Source organism: Pinus tabuliformis, chromosome 7 (genome assembly GCF_031772625.1).
Source record: "Pinus tabuliformis cultivar Carrire ecotype Pingquan chromosome 7, CPIR1, whole genome shotgun sequence".
NCBI classification, from domain to species: domain Eukaryota; kingdom Viridiplantae; phylum Streptophyta; class Pinopsida; order Pinales; family Pinaceae; genus Pinus; species Pinus tabuliformis.
Window position 1 is genome coordinate 530,257,735 of NC_142293.1, and position 15,663 is coordinate 530,273,397.

At 34.5% G+C, this 15,663-nt stretch overlaps 1 pseudogene; it reads left to right on the forward strand.

Moving 5' to 3' along the window:
• The first annotated feature begins 3,629 nt into the window (after positions 1-3,629).
• Positions 3,630-14,885, forward strand: LOC149248383 (ubiquitin-activating enzyme E1 1 pseudogene; annotated as a pseudogene).
• Positions 14,886-15,663: the final 778 nt, after the last annotated feature.

The window sequence follows — 15,663 nt, forward strand, 5'->3', positions numbered from 1 at the left end:
GTCACCTATGTTTTTCTTAACAATTTTTGTGTTTTGCAGGTAAAAACTCCTGTTCTAGGCTTACAAATAAAAAATCCTGCATACAGTTAGAAGACAAATACGAAGATCATATCAAATCACTTTACCCTGTAACATAAAATCTAAAACGATTTACTGTTGAAAAACACAGTAAAAACCTGAAATGCACAGTAAAGGTAAAAAGAACACAGTAAAGGCTACTCAGCAGGGTCAAAGGATATTCATAGAGTTTAAAGAGTATCAGATGAAAGATCAAATGAAGGAATCAACCAGTGTAAAGGATACAAACAATCAAGCAGCTTAAAGGGAAAAATATCAAACAACAAAGCCAACACAACCTAAATAAAAGGGACAGCAAGAAGTAGTTCAATAGCTGCCCCTATCTTCTTGCATGAAGATCTTTCCTTTCCTAGAATAAATCTTAATCAATTTTAGAATATTTTCTGAGTTTCATTATTGTATAAATAACTCTCTTCTCGAGTTTTTAAGGGTTCAAGGTTCATTGTTCATTGCTTTTTAAGTCGTGACTGTTCATTCTACTTTGAACCTGGTTGCACCTTTGAAGGAAGATTTTCTAGACACTTGATGTACTCAGCCTTTCTGGAACCTTAATACAATGGAGAGGATTCTAAATTTGATTTTACACAGTTTGTGTTATCCTGTAATTTCTTCTAGTTATCAATCATTATGCTTTTCTTCATATGCTTATGACTTATAGAGATATCTAGGTAGGAATACTTGTGTCTCAATTTATTCCTATTAACTCCTGAAGTGATCATCTATTAAGAGAATGGATTAATGAACTCTCTATTTAGCTAATCCCCTCTAATCAATAAATCATCAGTATCTTTTGTAAGCTTAAGTATACTACCTTGAACCTTTGGAACATAGTTTAGAAGGTTTTCATACTTATGATTGTTCTATTTTACAGTCTGGAAACTATGATAATCATATTGTTTTATTTCTTCTTCTCACCACTATTTGATCTATATCACTGTGTAAAGCTTTATAGTAGCCCTTTGCTGAGATATTAATATTATCCAAAGGATTAAGTATTTCAATTCTACATCTATCTTCATTCATTGGTCTTCCAAAACTAAAACCAAAAACCCCATAACAATTATTTTAGATGCTCTAGCATTGGTAGCTGACCTACTACTATCTCAGAGGTACAACAGAAACCTTAATCTATTGTAAGAAATAAAGTACAAGGAAAGAAACATATTCTAATTGCATAAAGATAATGAAATAAATGTAAAAGAAACCTAAATTAAACCTATTTATCCCATGTGATGATTTAAAATAACTGAGCATGGAGTCTAATCTAGGGAGTATTAACTTCTATGTGCATGTGTGAATATAAAAGAACTATTTTTTTAATCTTTTTTGTTTTATAAATGCAAATGCTAATCCTCACTTTTTCTTTGGCAGGGGAGACAGATATGGAGGAAGAGGGTTAAAATGGTCTTGATTGAATGGAGGTCAAGTAGAGGCCTAATCCTAGCTTCAATGATGATTTTTCTCAATTCGGTCTCAAAACAGGCCACTACAGGATTTCATACAGAATCTACTAGTTATCCTACAGGATCCCTTGTTTTACTACAGGATGTTACAAATTTACTATACGAAATTATAATTCATCGAATGACTGGGAAAATCAAATCCAAATTGAATGGGATAATTTTTTTTATTGACTAAGATGTCTCCATTCCAAGTGGAATTACTCAAAAAGACCTCTGTTAACCCATGCTAAAAAAATAGCAGAAAATTACTACTCTAAAATTCAAAAATTTGAGAACCAGTGAGCTAGTAAATCCATCAAATGCCTAACCTAATCAAGTGAAAATGCAATGGGGTAAATTTTTTTATGAAATATAATTTTTTTTTTATCTAATACAAGTGGAATCAAATTGATTGAAGCTCATTAGAATGCTCTAAAAAATAGCAGAAATTTACTACTAGTTGCCACAAAGGAGTTCTAGAAATCTAGATTTGGGAATAAGAAGACTAATCCAAGTAGCTCAATGATTACTATGACCTTCCAAATATTTTCCAAGGATTAAATGATGATTTTGATTATGCAAAAGAACTTACATCAACCATTTAACCCAATCCTACAACAAGAAATCATTAATACTAAATGCAGAAATAGAAAGAAATAAAAACAAGAGATGCATGTGAATAAGAAGTGAAAAGAATGAAAGAAAATGATACAAAAGAGCTCTAAGAATACTAGGATGGCCAAGCCCAAGGAAACTCAGAGACCTATGGAGGAGAAAAATATTTAGAAGTAGAACATGACACCAATCTTCATTATTTTCATCAATACAATTACATCCCGGCAAGAAAATACAATGGAGCTACAGAAATACGAGTTCTCTCCACAAGAACATTAATGAAAATCTATCCTTAGAGACAAATTCGACTTGGTACTTATAAAAAATGATTAGGAATCATTCCCCATGAATGGAGGAAGCTTTCCCCACCAAAATCCCTTTATTAGTGGATCTGGTTCCCAATACTAGGAATTTGCGTTGAATGACAGGGAACACATTCCTAGATTTTCGCAATCATTGGAGTTCTACAATTTGTGCCATAATTCCATAATATATTGTTGATTTATTATTTACTAGTGACCCTTCTGTAATAGGGATCAAGTACCTAAATTATCTCCTCCTCCAAATCTTCATAATCTACCCAATATTCTCATAATATTCCACAAAAATAAATAATATTAGGCACAAATATGGAATTGTTCATAAACCTTCATAATGAATATATTAAAGTTAAAAATACATTATATAATGGAAAAGGAGAGGTTTAATGTGCTGAAGGATGGTCATAGGCCTTAGTTTATGTTTAATTTAGAGGCATGGGCCTTAAGTTATGACTAATTTAGAGGCCCATCACATGAAAGAGTTGATCACTTTATTTTGTAGTAGGCATAATTGAGACAAAAGGATCTATTTGGGTCAAAGAAGAGATTCAGTAAGCCGAGCTTACGTGTGATCAATACGAGATATTTTGGTGTGAGCTTCTCGAGAAATTAGAAAACTTGTTGACTCAAATTCACCATAAATCGAGTAGTTTAGTACAACCGAGGTTGAACAGAGCTTGGACTACAGCCAATCTGGCTGGTCTTCATCTGTTAGAGACAAATCTAACAAGAGATGTCAACTTTTGGGTTAACATGAATCTTGAGAGCTACATTATTGAATTTGTGACCAAGAAGCACCAATCCCTCTCTATGCACAAGCCATATTCAAGTTTGGGATAAGGGGATTCCTGTTGAAGGAGATTCCTCTTTAGATTAAAGTATCATTGGTTGATGATAACTTGTTGGTGTTTTCACAAGATCAAATGGAAACTTAAATTTTTAGTACTGGAGAAATGGATTAGAGGAGAAAAATTTCATGCAGACGTGGGAAAATGAAGAATCTATTATCATGAATCAAGAAGAGTTATGGAAGGTGAGATATTTCAGAGTGTTGCGAAGGGAAATAACAACTAAAGAGTGGCAATAAAGGATGTTGTGGGAAGTTAGGGTTCGAAGAAAGGAATTGTAGTGCATAAGGGACGTTGTAAGAATTTTGGCAGTGCGGAATAATGAAATGGAGACTCTGGAGTCATGGAAAAGAAATGAGGAAGAAGGTCATTCTTCTGGAAAAATAGGAGCTTCTAGTAAAAATGAAGGAGAGATTTTAGAAGTCGATACTCGCATATACGAGGAATCAAAAGGATTTCAGATGCCTGAGCCAACTGTACAATAGTTTATGTTACCTAATGAGCATACACTAGTAGATAATGATATTCATTTTGCAATGAGGTGGATTTTCTTTGAGGATGATTCAGTACTGGAATATAAAATCTCGCAATGCAGCAACACAACTCCTCCTCTCCCTAACCTTCCCCTGGTACCATATCAAAGCCTTGATCTTATTTTTTCTAAGGTACGCAAGTTTATTAAAGTTCAGTTATAGCATAAGGGTAAAGGTAGTTATAGTGGTGTTAGTCAACCAAGTTCAACTAGTTGTTCTCAACTGGGTTCCCAAGGATTTATACTTGTTTCTTCAAGACAATCAACTATGGCTAGACTCGCAGCTGGCTCACTTACCAGATACCATAATTCACAAGAAGGGGGGGTTAAGATGTTGAAAAAAACTGATATTTACGTGAAGCTATGTTGAGAGCTTGTGAGACTCCTGACACAACCAAGCTTATTAAATTTCAAACTACATAGTTTTATAGAGAATTGTGATGGTTTATAACATGGATTGATGCTAACCCCAATGCTGGTATAGATATGGTTAAACAAAAATTCATTCACAAATTTAAGTTACCTCAGTTAAATTAGCAAGGATTGGTGGAATTGTTGGATATTCACCAACGAGAGGGAGAATATGCTTGGCAATGTATGCAATGGTTTAAAGATGTTATCAACAAGTTGCCTTATCCTATTGATTCACATCATCAGAGATATTGCTTCATCAAGGCCATATTACCAATGACTCGCATTCCATTGTATCAGAAAAAGATTAATACACTTCAAGTTTCCTAGGAAAAAGAAGTGCAGATAGAGGTTGCAGCTGGTTATCTGCAAGACTGTAGAATTTGTGGTTCTTCAATAGATCCTGCTATTATGGGCCTCCATAATCAAATTTCTAACTTGATAGATAGATTGAAATATTTTGCACCTTTACGGCCTGCGAGACCTCATATTTGGTGTAGACACTGTAAGGTTGAAGGACATCATGTTATAGAATGCCCACGATTGTGGGGACTAGGACTGACCAGTGCTCCTATGGGACCTCCTCCACCGCAATCCCCTGAAGTTTCCCGAATTTCATCTGCTCTTCCTTTTCATGGCCATACACAACCCTAGTGATTTCCAAGTCTTCAATGTATGTCTACCAATGATTATTGTGATATTTGTCGAGTTTTTGGTCATTTACCTTGCCTATGTACTATTCTACAGAAGTATTCCACTATTCCCAATAACTTGTTTTGTGAGTTTTGTGGATCACCCAATCATCATACGGATCAATGCAGATCCTTGGATGCTTTAGCTGACCACATTGATCATTCAAACTTCCATATTAATGAGACTCCTTGAGGACAAGGAGGGGGGGAGGGGATCCAAAGGGAAGACGAACAGGCAAAATAGGCTTGATTAGGTGTTATAATTGTGATAAGGAAGGCCATGTCACGAGAGAATGTCCTTTGCCATGAAGACCTTGGTATTCATACTGTTGAGTGAATACACATTTAACTAAATATTTCCTTAACTTATTGCTCAATGGGAGGAGCAAAACCAGGCAAAAGGAGCTAACTTAGTCTGCATAGAGCATCAGGATTCTGGTCCTATAGTGCAGCCCGATATCAATGTTGTTACAAGAGGAGGCAAGAAGACTGGAGTTGACATTAGAACTCTTCATCAAATAGCTATCATAAGACTTGCATCTCCAAATAAGTCTTACGATCCAACTCAACACAAGGAATGTTATCGGGATGCAACTGAACTCTTCCGTCACTTGATTTCTTCACAAGGATCTCATAGTGGACAAGAGGTGCAAGTAAAGGTTCCTGAGGAGAAAAATTTTGCAGAACCTTTCCAACCAATAATGAACTGGTTTAAGATATTTCTACAAATTATGAATGATGAATAACTTGATGGTGAGTTGCAGAAAAAGATAAAGACTATTGTTAAGGATGATATGTCTTTCAAAGAACCAATTTCTGCAAATTTACTTTAGTGACAATCCAGGCAGGTATGATGAAACAAAAAGTGAACTCGAAGGGAGTTTTGGGTGGACGCTTAGATTACAAGTTTTCAAATTAAGGATTCTATGATGGAATTGTGCTCATATGTCAATATTATACCAAGAAAAACCTTGGAAGCTCTCGCAAAACCCAAGTTAATCTTTTCCCCTATTCAATTGCGGATAGAAAATCAATATTTTATTCTTCCTTTTGGAAAAGTAGAGGATGTTGAAGTTGATATTTGTAGTGTCAAAATTTATGCAAATTTTGAAGTTATTGATATTATTGGGGATAAAGATCCATATCCGGCTTTATTGCGCATTGAATGGGATTTTGAAAATTATGCAGTCATTGATTTGAAGCAAGAAACTATTACTTTTGAAGTAGATGCATGCGATTTATACAACCTCTTGATCCTTATCAAGGCCCGATATTTACTAAATCGGTGGAAGATGTTAAGTCACCTAACGTGTTAGATCAACTACATCAACTGGCTATTGGGAGGTGAGAATATTATATTAATATCACAAGTGATGGATCTATTAGTTGGTGGAGTATTCAAAGTACTGAAGTTGGCTCTGAGGCTACAATGGAATATTGGAAACAAGGTGTTGATGAACTTCATTCTCGACATTATGCTACTGTTCAATGTGTCCATTGGATTAGTATTCTAGTACGTGAGTATCCTATTTTTAATGGTACTAATTCTATTGTCAATTTTATTAAAGAAATTGGTTCTTGTATAGAATAAAGTCAAAATATTCCTTTACTAACTGTTTCTCTACAAGAAACCCCGCAAGATGGTGGGAACCCTATTAGGATCAACTTCAAAATTTGAGCACAACTAAGGATGTTTTGATTTATCATTTTCTTCCTCTGAATGCCCTTGTAATAAAAATCCCCACTTATGATGGTCATACTTTCCCACAAGATCATCTTAAGAATTGTTGTTATGTATAGCAGATTGATGACCTAGTAGTTGAAATATGGTTGCATCTATGTATCCATTGCATGGGAAATATCCGCAAGCTTGGTATTTGCAAGAGGATTTGAAACGCCAAACAAAAAATTGGGATGTGTTTTTTCCCCATTTCTATAGATAATTTTCCTTTTATGACGCTGATGAAAAGATAATGCAATCCCTTCGAGCTACCAAAGGAGTATTTTTTTCAAGTGGGTACATTTCAACATAATGCATCAGGTATGGATATTTTTCTCATTAGTACGAATCAGTGTTCCATGAAGCTATGGTTTGCAATAAAGTTAATAAAGATCCAGATGATGATCTAGAGGAGCTACGACATGTTTAATTTAAAGAGTTTGATGGGGAACAAAAAAAGGAGGATCATATACATGATGCTCCACATCTGTAACCTCTTAAGTTGAAAAAATAAATATTAGGACAAAAGAGAAACTGAATCTTGCTTCCATTCGAGATTATTGGGACGACCAAACCACTCGGGAAATATTTGACCTGCTTAAAGAATATGAGGATTTATTTCCTTGTTCCATCTCAAAATTAAAGGGAATTAAAGGGGACTTGGGAGAAATGAAAATCACACTGAAACAAGATGCGAAACCAGTTAAGCATCAGCCCTATAGAGTGAATCCACGAGTCAAGGAGAAGGTAAAGAAGGAAATTGACAAAATGTTAGTCGTTGGCCTTATGTTTCAGGTTGATGAAGCTAAGTGGATAAGCCCCATTTTCATGTAGGACAATAATGATTAAAAGGAAATTTGAGTATGTGTTAACTACCGCAACCTCAATAACACCTGTGTGCATGGCCCACTTCCAACCCCCTTTAGCGATGAAGTTTTGGATAATGTTGGAGGCAATGGAGCTTATTATTTTACTAATGGTTTCTCAGGGTATCATCAAGTCCACATTGCAGAAGAAGATAAGAAGAAGACCACATTCACTACTGAATGGGGGTATTACACTTATAATGTTATGACCTTTGGGTTAAAGAATGCACTTGTTGTTTTCTCATGCACTATTCTTGATGCCTTTCATGAATATATACATTATTTTCTAAAAGTTTATATGGATGATTGGGTCGTCTATAGTTTTTCTCAAAAATCATCCTAGTCTACTGAGAGTTATGTTTGATAGATGCAGACTACTCCAAATATATTTGAACTTGAAGAAATGAATTTTTTTTGTGCCTTTCGGAACTTTATTTGGGCATACTATTTGTAAGGAGGGAGTACGTGTGGACCCTACTAAAGTTGCGATAATACTGAATATTCCGTCACCCACTTCTGTCTGACAGTTGCGTTCGACTTTAGTACTTACTGGTCATCAGGTGATCTCCATTGCTGCCTAACAACATGATCTTATTGCTTTCATTCAAAGCCCTGTTCTTCATAGAATTGTGTAGAACCAAAAGGGTGTGATATAGAGAGAATCTTCACTGCAAGATTAGTCAGAGAGCCCAGTTACAAGTGTCCAACCACTCAAATTGCGACTTCCAACACCAAATACAATATTAGTGGACACTCTTATCACCTGGTCTTCACCCTAATTGTTTTAGTTTATTCATGCTTCTGTGTCATAGTTGGAGAACCGTCTTGTCAAGACCGAGACTCGATGAGCTGACCTCCAAGTCACTTGTGAAGAATAGGAACACCAACTCAACACTGTAATAGCCATCTAGACATAGTTACACATTGAGAAATATGGGTTAGAAGCTCGGGTATGTGATACATTTCATTCCCAACTGAAGTCATTATGGCCCGCCCTTTCACCTTTTGCCGAAGAACAACTGGTATATGTCGTCGCTTGTTCCCCTACATAGTGTTGTACATTTGTTGAAGTGACATGTAAGAAACTTGTTGCCTAGATCATTCCATGATATTATTGCTAGCCTGCAATAGTCCACATCAGATCCATTGGAACTCCTCAAGATGCAAATTGCTGACAAGATTCAGACAACCACTTCTATCTGCGATATTTTTCTGAAACTTTTGCAGGAATCTCATCAAATGGCTACTCAAATTTTTGATTGGAGCAACGTTCTTGTGAAGAAGAATGCACCTATTTATCCCTTGCGCGATAACGTCAAGCAAGTGCTCCAGTAAGCGATGGTGACTTCAAACCTAGAGGTAAAGAAGCAACTCGTGGCTCAGGTTGATGAATTCAATGCTCAGATTAATCAGTTGGAGGACGCATCCCAGGCGACTAAATGTGTTCTTCACGACCTTCACCCAAAAACACAGAGACACTTCCTCAATTTGAGCACGCTATCTACTCTTGCCAATCATTAACTCCAGGAACTTGTATAGTCACAACCCATGAATCTCAGTGAACATGTAGTGGAAGAATTTCAAGCAAAGTGTCTACCCTATTGGACTCCTAGAAATCATTTGTTTCTTCCTATACAACATTCAAGGAGTCAGATCTTCAAATCATTCTTGAGTTGGGTCCTTCATTTGAAGGTACCGCAGTTGACCTAAGTGGAAGACAACTTGCATGGAGTTCAAATCTAGCAACAACAACACATTGAATCGAGGGAAAGTCAATGGATTATGGTCGAGACATGTTGGGTCCTTTTTTTTGAAGGAATAAGATTTTCAGACAACATTTTGGTTAAAGCTGCCAGAAGCAGAGCACTGGAAAAGCAAGGTGGTAGTGAAATATCTGTTTTGGAACTTGCGTAGTGGAAAATAAGGGTGTGTACCGAAGAACCATGAGTTGATCTTGATATAGTCAATAGAGAACAACGGAAATGGTCCTATGTATTGGAAAACTGTAGATCAAGTGAGCGAGGGACCGAACACTAAATCAAGCAAGCACGGTTATAAAAGAAGATGCAGAGAAATGAGAAACAAGTTTCAGACTACATGGCAAAGTTTGGATAACATGATAAAGTTTATGTTGTAATGTTTGTGATCTAAACTATGTGAGAAAGGGAATGATTATAAGTAGATCTAAATATGTAATGATCCATCTTTGATATTTGTTTGAGTTGTAATAGATGTGCGCAAGTCTATAATGTTCTATAAGATGTAAAGGAGAAATGTTGTTATAATTAGGCTCTGTTGTTTTAATAATAAAAGGAGAATGTGATTTTTGTCATTTGTTTCTGTATTTTGTGCCTCCTTTTTAAAATTTTATGCTTATGTCTATTTTTTGTTACATGCATGAGTTAAATAATAATGAATGACTATGTTGTAGAACATGCAAATAAGAATCACATTATTTATTTTTGGTGTAGTGAACACAAAGAGCTTGTAACAAGCTATATTGCTTAGGTATGAACATTTGGTTTTTATCCTAGAGTGATTTATAGCAAGCCTAGGGGGCGTGAATATCATCAAATAATTGGGAATGGATAAAAGCCAATTTCTAAAGAAAGAATGATGCCTTGTGTTGCTTCTTGTGCTGGTGATGGAAGACAACTAGAGGAAGAGAGATGAGGAGCTTGTAAGTGCCAAAAACTGGTAACCATAACAGTTTGATTATAACTATGCTTTAGGACATGGAAATAAGAATCCCACTATTTATTTTTGGTTTAGAAACACGCAGGGATTGTACTGGACTGCAATTTATTACTCCAGTCTACCCATTTATTCATTTTCAAATGAAAGGAAGTAGAGAAATGAAGTTTACAGCCCAATAACTATTGAAGTATCTTCCAAAAGGTGCTGAGTAAAGTGCTTTGTTTGGCTATGTTACCTATTACAAATTAGATAATAAGTAAAAAACTGTTACGTTAGTAACCTCAGTTCGTGAAGAAAATGAACATCAGATCTTAGGTGTTGTATAATGTTATCTAATAATAAATCTTCTTCCTTTGCTAGGGTTTTTGCTCACATTGTAGGATATCATTTAGTTTTTCATGAGAAAAGCTGCCAAGACCTTGACGATTGGAAATATGTTACTAATAGACAATAGAACGAGCCTGAGCTCTATCTCAGACTCTAATGTAGTGAAAATCCATCCAGAAGTTTTAGTGGGTCCAAGTAGAGAGATTTTCCCCATGGAAATTAGAACCTTCATTAAATCATGTGGCAGTGAATCCTATGTCAGTAGCGAGGGGCAAGAGGCCTCGATCAAATATATTACCTTCATCTTTTGATTTATCAATGCATGGTAGGATTATTATATGACACAATAGCCTTAAAATGGCATGAACTTTGTGGGGTCACTATTACTGTAAACTTTAGAGCTTTGTATTTGTAGTTAACCATATACATTTATTTTTTTAAGAAACAAATTAATGGGTGTTATTTTCTTGTTACTACTGCCATCTGAATTTTCTTGTAATGTGCATTTTAAAGTCTTATTCAATAATTTTTTCTCTCCTATATTTTTATGTTTTTTAGTTCTTGATTCATGCTATATTGAGATGCAACATGGTACAAAAAATGCCTTGTATTGTCACCATTGTACTGATTTTATGTTCATGTATTGATTTCCACATCCACTAGTCATTTTGTGTAGGACAAGCCCATTAGAGTTTATAATTCCTTATGATCAAGATATGAACTCAATGAAAATCAATTTCTTAGTTGGAATGAGATTCAAGATGGAGTTAATGACTAGTTGTGTTATGACGTAAGAGATAGGAGATACATATGTGCATGTTTTAGATTGAAAACTGATCAATGTATGTTGGTAATTAGTCCAGATGTTCAATAGTCGACAATGGAACCTTATCAGCAAATTAGTAAGAAGGGAAAAAGTTCTCATATGAGTGGAGATGAGAGCACAAGTGATAGAAATCATTTATTTCTTACAAGTGATGTTGAGGCTCTGCATTGTTCTATTTGTATGGAGGAGTGGACAACTGCAGGGGATCACCGTATATGGTATGTGAAATAATGCCACTAAGAAAGGCCATTCTACTTTTTGTTGTGTTAAAACTATTATAAAAGTTTCACAATGTTTTCTTTAACATTCAAAGAGTTAAACACTACTTTCTATCATTAAAATAATGTATACGACATAAAATCTTGATGGTGGGTGAAATCAATACTTCTAATGCTTTTGGAAAAGAAAATTACTGAAACTTTGGTATAAGTTGGTTATGTGTAGAAGCCACAACTTGTCATAAAAACATAGAGAGAGCTACAGGAGGTAGAAGCTTTCAACTTATAAGAAATTTACATAATCCATTCTTTATAATTTGGTGCATATCTAAAAGGAAATGAAAACAAAGAGTATCCACCTTTTTCATGTCTACTTTATCAATGATTACAATTCAGAAACACCATAATCTTCAATAGAGAAACCTAAATAATCTTGCCCTTTTTTAAATTGAAAATTGTTTTCTATTATAAAAACTTATTATGTTACAAGTGTTTTTTACATCGAAGGAAAGACTCGCTGCAAAGCAAGGCCCAAATTTTCTGGTCACACAACCTCTTATGGTGAAGTTATAGTAGAGTTCATCACAAAATATCTAGTATCACATTAGTTGCAGCAAATAATCATGTGATAATAAACTTTTGCATATAAGTCTCCATGGATAGATTTCACTTTTGATATTGTCTTACTTGCCTCATTTTCCCAATTCTTTCTTTCCTCCATTGTTTCTTGAAGAGAGTGAATGCACCAACTTTAGTTACTACTAGTAGTCTTATTCTAGTTTGTTGTTCATGTATTGTTATCAGAAATCATATAAATTATCTTTTTCCTTATATCAATTTCTTTTTTGTAAATGTATTCAAACATTTTGCAAGTGGTTCCCATCAAGTGTTGAATCCCATGGCAACTATGTTTGGTGGAATTGTTGGGCAAGAGGTTGTGAAAGCTTGTTATGGAAAGTTTCATCCACTTTTGCTGGTTTTATTTCTTTGGCACCCTACTTACCCTTTTTATGTATTTATCTTAACTATAAATGGAATTGTACCCTTTTATATAGGCAAGGCAAGGAAAGGTAGCATAACATTCAATTATTGATTGTCTAATATTAATTTCTATATTCCTACTTGTGAAGTTCTTCTATTTTGATTCATAGGAATATATTCCTGTAGAAACCCTTGGACCAGAGGATGTGAGACCTTTGAATAGATGTTATGATGCCCAAATTTCTGTATTTTGAAAAGAGGTGCATAAAAAGTTGGAATTTTTTTTTTTGTGGGGGATGGTGCTCTCGGATATGAGCTTCTAAAGAAATTAGCCTCATGGGAACCATGGGAAGTAAACTATAACAAATGATGACGTTATTGAGAAGAGAAATCTTAGTTTACAATTCCTCTTTCGAGATTGGAATATTGGGCAGGAAATGTCAAGAGTGGTAGCATCAACAACTAATGCAATCAACCCACATTTGCAGTTTTAAGAAATGGAGAATCGTGTGAGACTAGATACCGAAATTGTATTTGAATATTCCTTTTAGAATGGTAAGGTTGATGTTATTTTGAATGCTCTCGACAATGTCAATTCCAAGATGTATGTAGATTTAAGGTATGTTTACTTCCAGAAGCCATTGCTAGAGTTAGGAACACTAACCAACGGTAACACCCAAATGGTTATCCCTCACTTGGCTAAGAACTATGGAGCATCAAGAGACCCCCTGAAAAGCATGCATCCATGTGCACACTTCATTCATTTCTGCATAATATTCACCACTGTCTCACATGGGAAACGTATGAATTCGAAGGTCTCTTAGATAAAACTCCAGTTGAGGCAAATGGTTTTCTTTTAAAATCATAAGAATACATAGCAGTAATCAAGTTTGCAGGGGATGCCTAGGCCCAATAACTTCTAGAGTTTGTTGTAGATTGTTTGGTTTCACATAGATGTATAACATTTGAATATTGCATCTCTTGAGCTAGAATCAAGTAAGTAATTAAATACCCTTCCTTTTTCCCTTCCCTTCCCTTTCTATGATTATATACTTTCATTTCCATCTTGCATTCCAACAAATCTTAGCACAATTTACTATTTACAAAAAGATCAAATTTTACTAAACTATATTTTCAAATCACTAACTCATTTGACGATTCAAGCTTAAAGATTTATTTTTAAATGGTGTGAAGAAACTTACTTTGAACTTCCCTCAAGATGCAACTACAAGAAAAGGTGCACCATTATGGTCTCATACCAAACATTTCCAAAATTCCCTCCACTTTTCTTCCCATGATACTAGTCACATGTCCCTAATTCTTATAACCTCCATTTTAAAAGCTAATACATATGGCATTCCCTTTCCTGACTTGACTTCAAATTCAAGAAGATTGACCCAGGTGGTTAATAAAGTGCATATTCTAGTTTTCAAGCCAGAAGAAGGGGTGAAGATTGTTACAGATGAGAAAGCTACAGATGCGAACCCTTCTTCTACATTATATGACGATGATGCTAAACTGATTGAAAAATGTATCACCATAGTGGAACATGGTGTTTAAAATCTTCCTTCATGATTTCACATGAATCCTATTAAGTTTGAAAATTTATTCTCTAAATTTGATCAGTAATGATCCCTATTATCCTCTACTAATTACACAACTTATCCTCCCTCAAATAAAATATTTCAATTCAACACTATCCATTGGAAGAAAAATGAGTCTAAAATTTCGGTTGTTGCTTCATTATAATGCAAGATGATAATAAAAATTATCACATGGATCTTATTGCTGGACTTGCTAATATGCAAGCAAGGAACTATAGCATACCTCGGGTGGATAAGATCAATGCTAAGTTCTTAGTTGGAAGAATAATTCATGCTAATGCAACTACCAGTGCCATGGCGACTGATCTAGTGTATCTGGAATTTTATGAGGTTACATTAGGCCACAAGGTTGAAAAGTATCACAATAGTTTCACAAAATTGGGACTCCCGCTATTTTCTATGGCTGAATTTGTTCCCCATAAGTAACTGAACATGGAAATCTGACGTGGACTCAATGGGATTGATGGGTCATACATAGAAGTCCAACTATGCAAGCCTTTTTTGGACTAGTTCCAAGATAAATGCTTGGATGCCCACAATGTGTCATTCTGCAACACATTGATTTACAACAACTTATTTGCCAACCATAGAGAAATATTGGATAAAAAGGTGATAGACTTGGTAAAAGACATCCCAAACATAGAGATAACTACAAATGAAGATGAATATGAAGATGGTGTATCCACAATATTCATATATTTTTCCTAAGTCCTCAATTAACCCACAATATTGTAGGATTCTTTGTTCTATATTATTGCATGAGCAATATTGCTATTATTTTAAATTACGAATGAGCATTTTATATTTTTTTTTCTAGGTTAAGACTAAACTAAGTACCCACAGGGAATTGAACCAGTGACCTATCGCAAGGAGTGCCTTAACAGCGCACCCATTCACCGTCAATCCAAAGCCTCGTGGGCAATGAGCATTTTAAATTAGTGATATCCTGGTTGTGTAATACATTTTGGTTACTTGTCAGTTCTTGTCAAAGAAAAGGATTATAGTATTTGATTCGTCATTGATTGTGTATCATAAGCAATTGATTTATCATTGACTTTGATTATAAATATTTATTTATTTTCTAATGTAAAATATTAGGCATATGATTCTTTTAGGTGATGTATTATTATTATTATTATTATTATATTGGTGAAAAGAATATAGGTTTTAGTGTAGAACTGATTTGAAAATAGATTTTTTTTTTTTTTTTTAAGAAAAATCCAAATTTAAAGTCATTAAACTTATTGTGGACTCAATATCCATATATTTTAGTGACTATGACATTATGCATTCTTTACTTATGGATTTCTCTTTTAAAATGAGTGTTTTAGATTAGCAACTAAACATTTATTTAATTTAATTTAATTGTGTTTTGTTAAAATATTAATTTAATAATTTTTCTTTTAAATATTATGATTTTTTTTTTTGTTTTAGACATAAAATTTGAGTTAAATTAATGAAAAGCAAGGCAGTTTCATAAAATTGC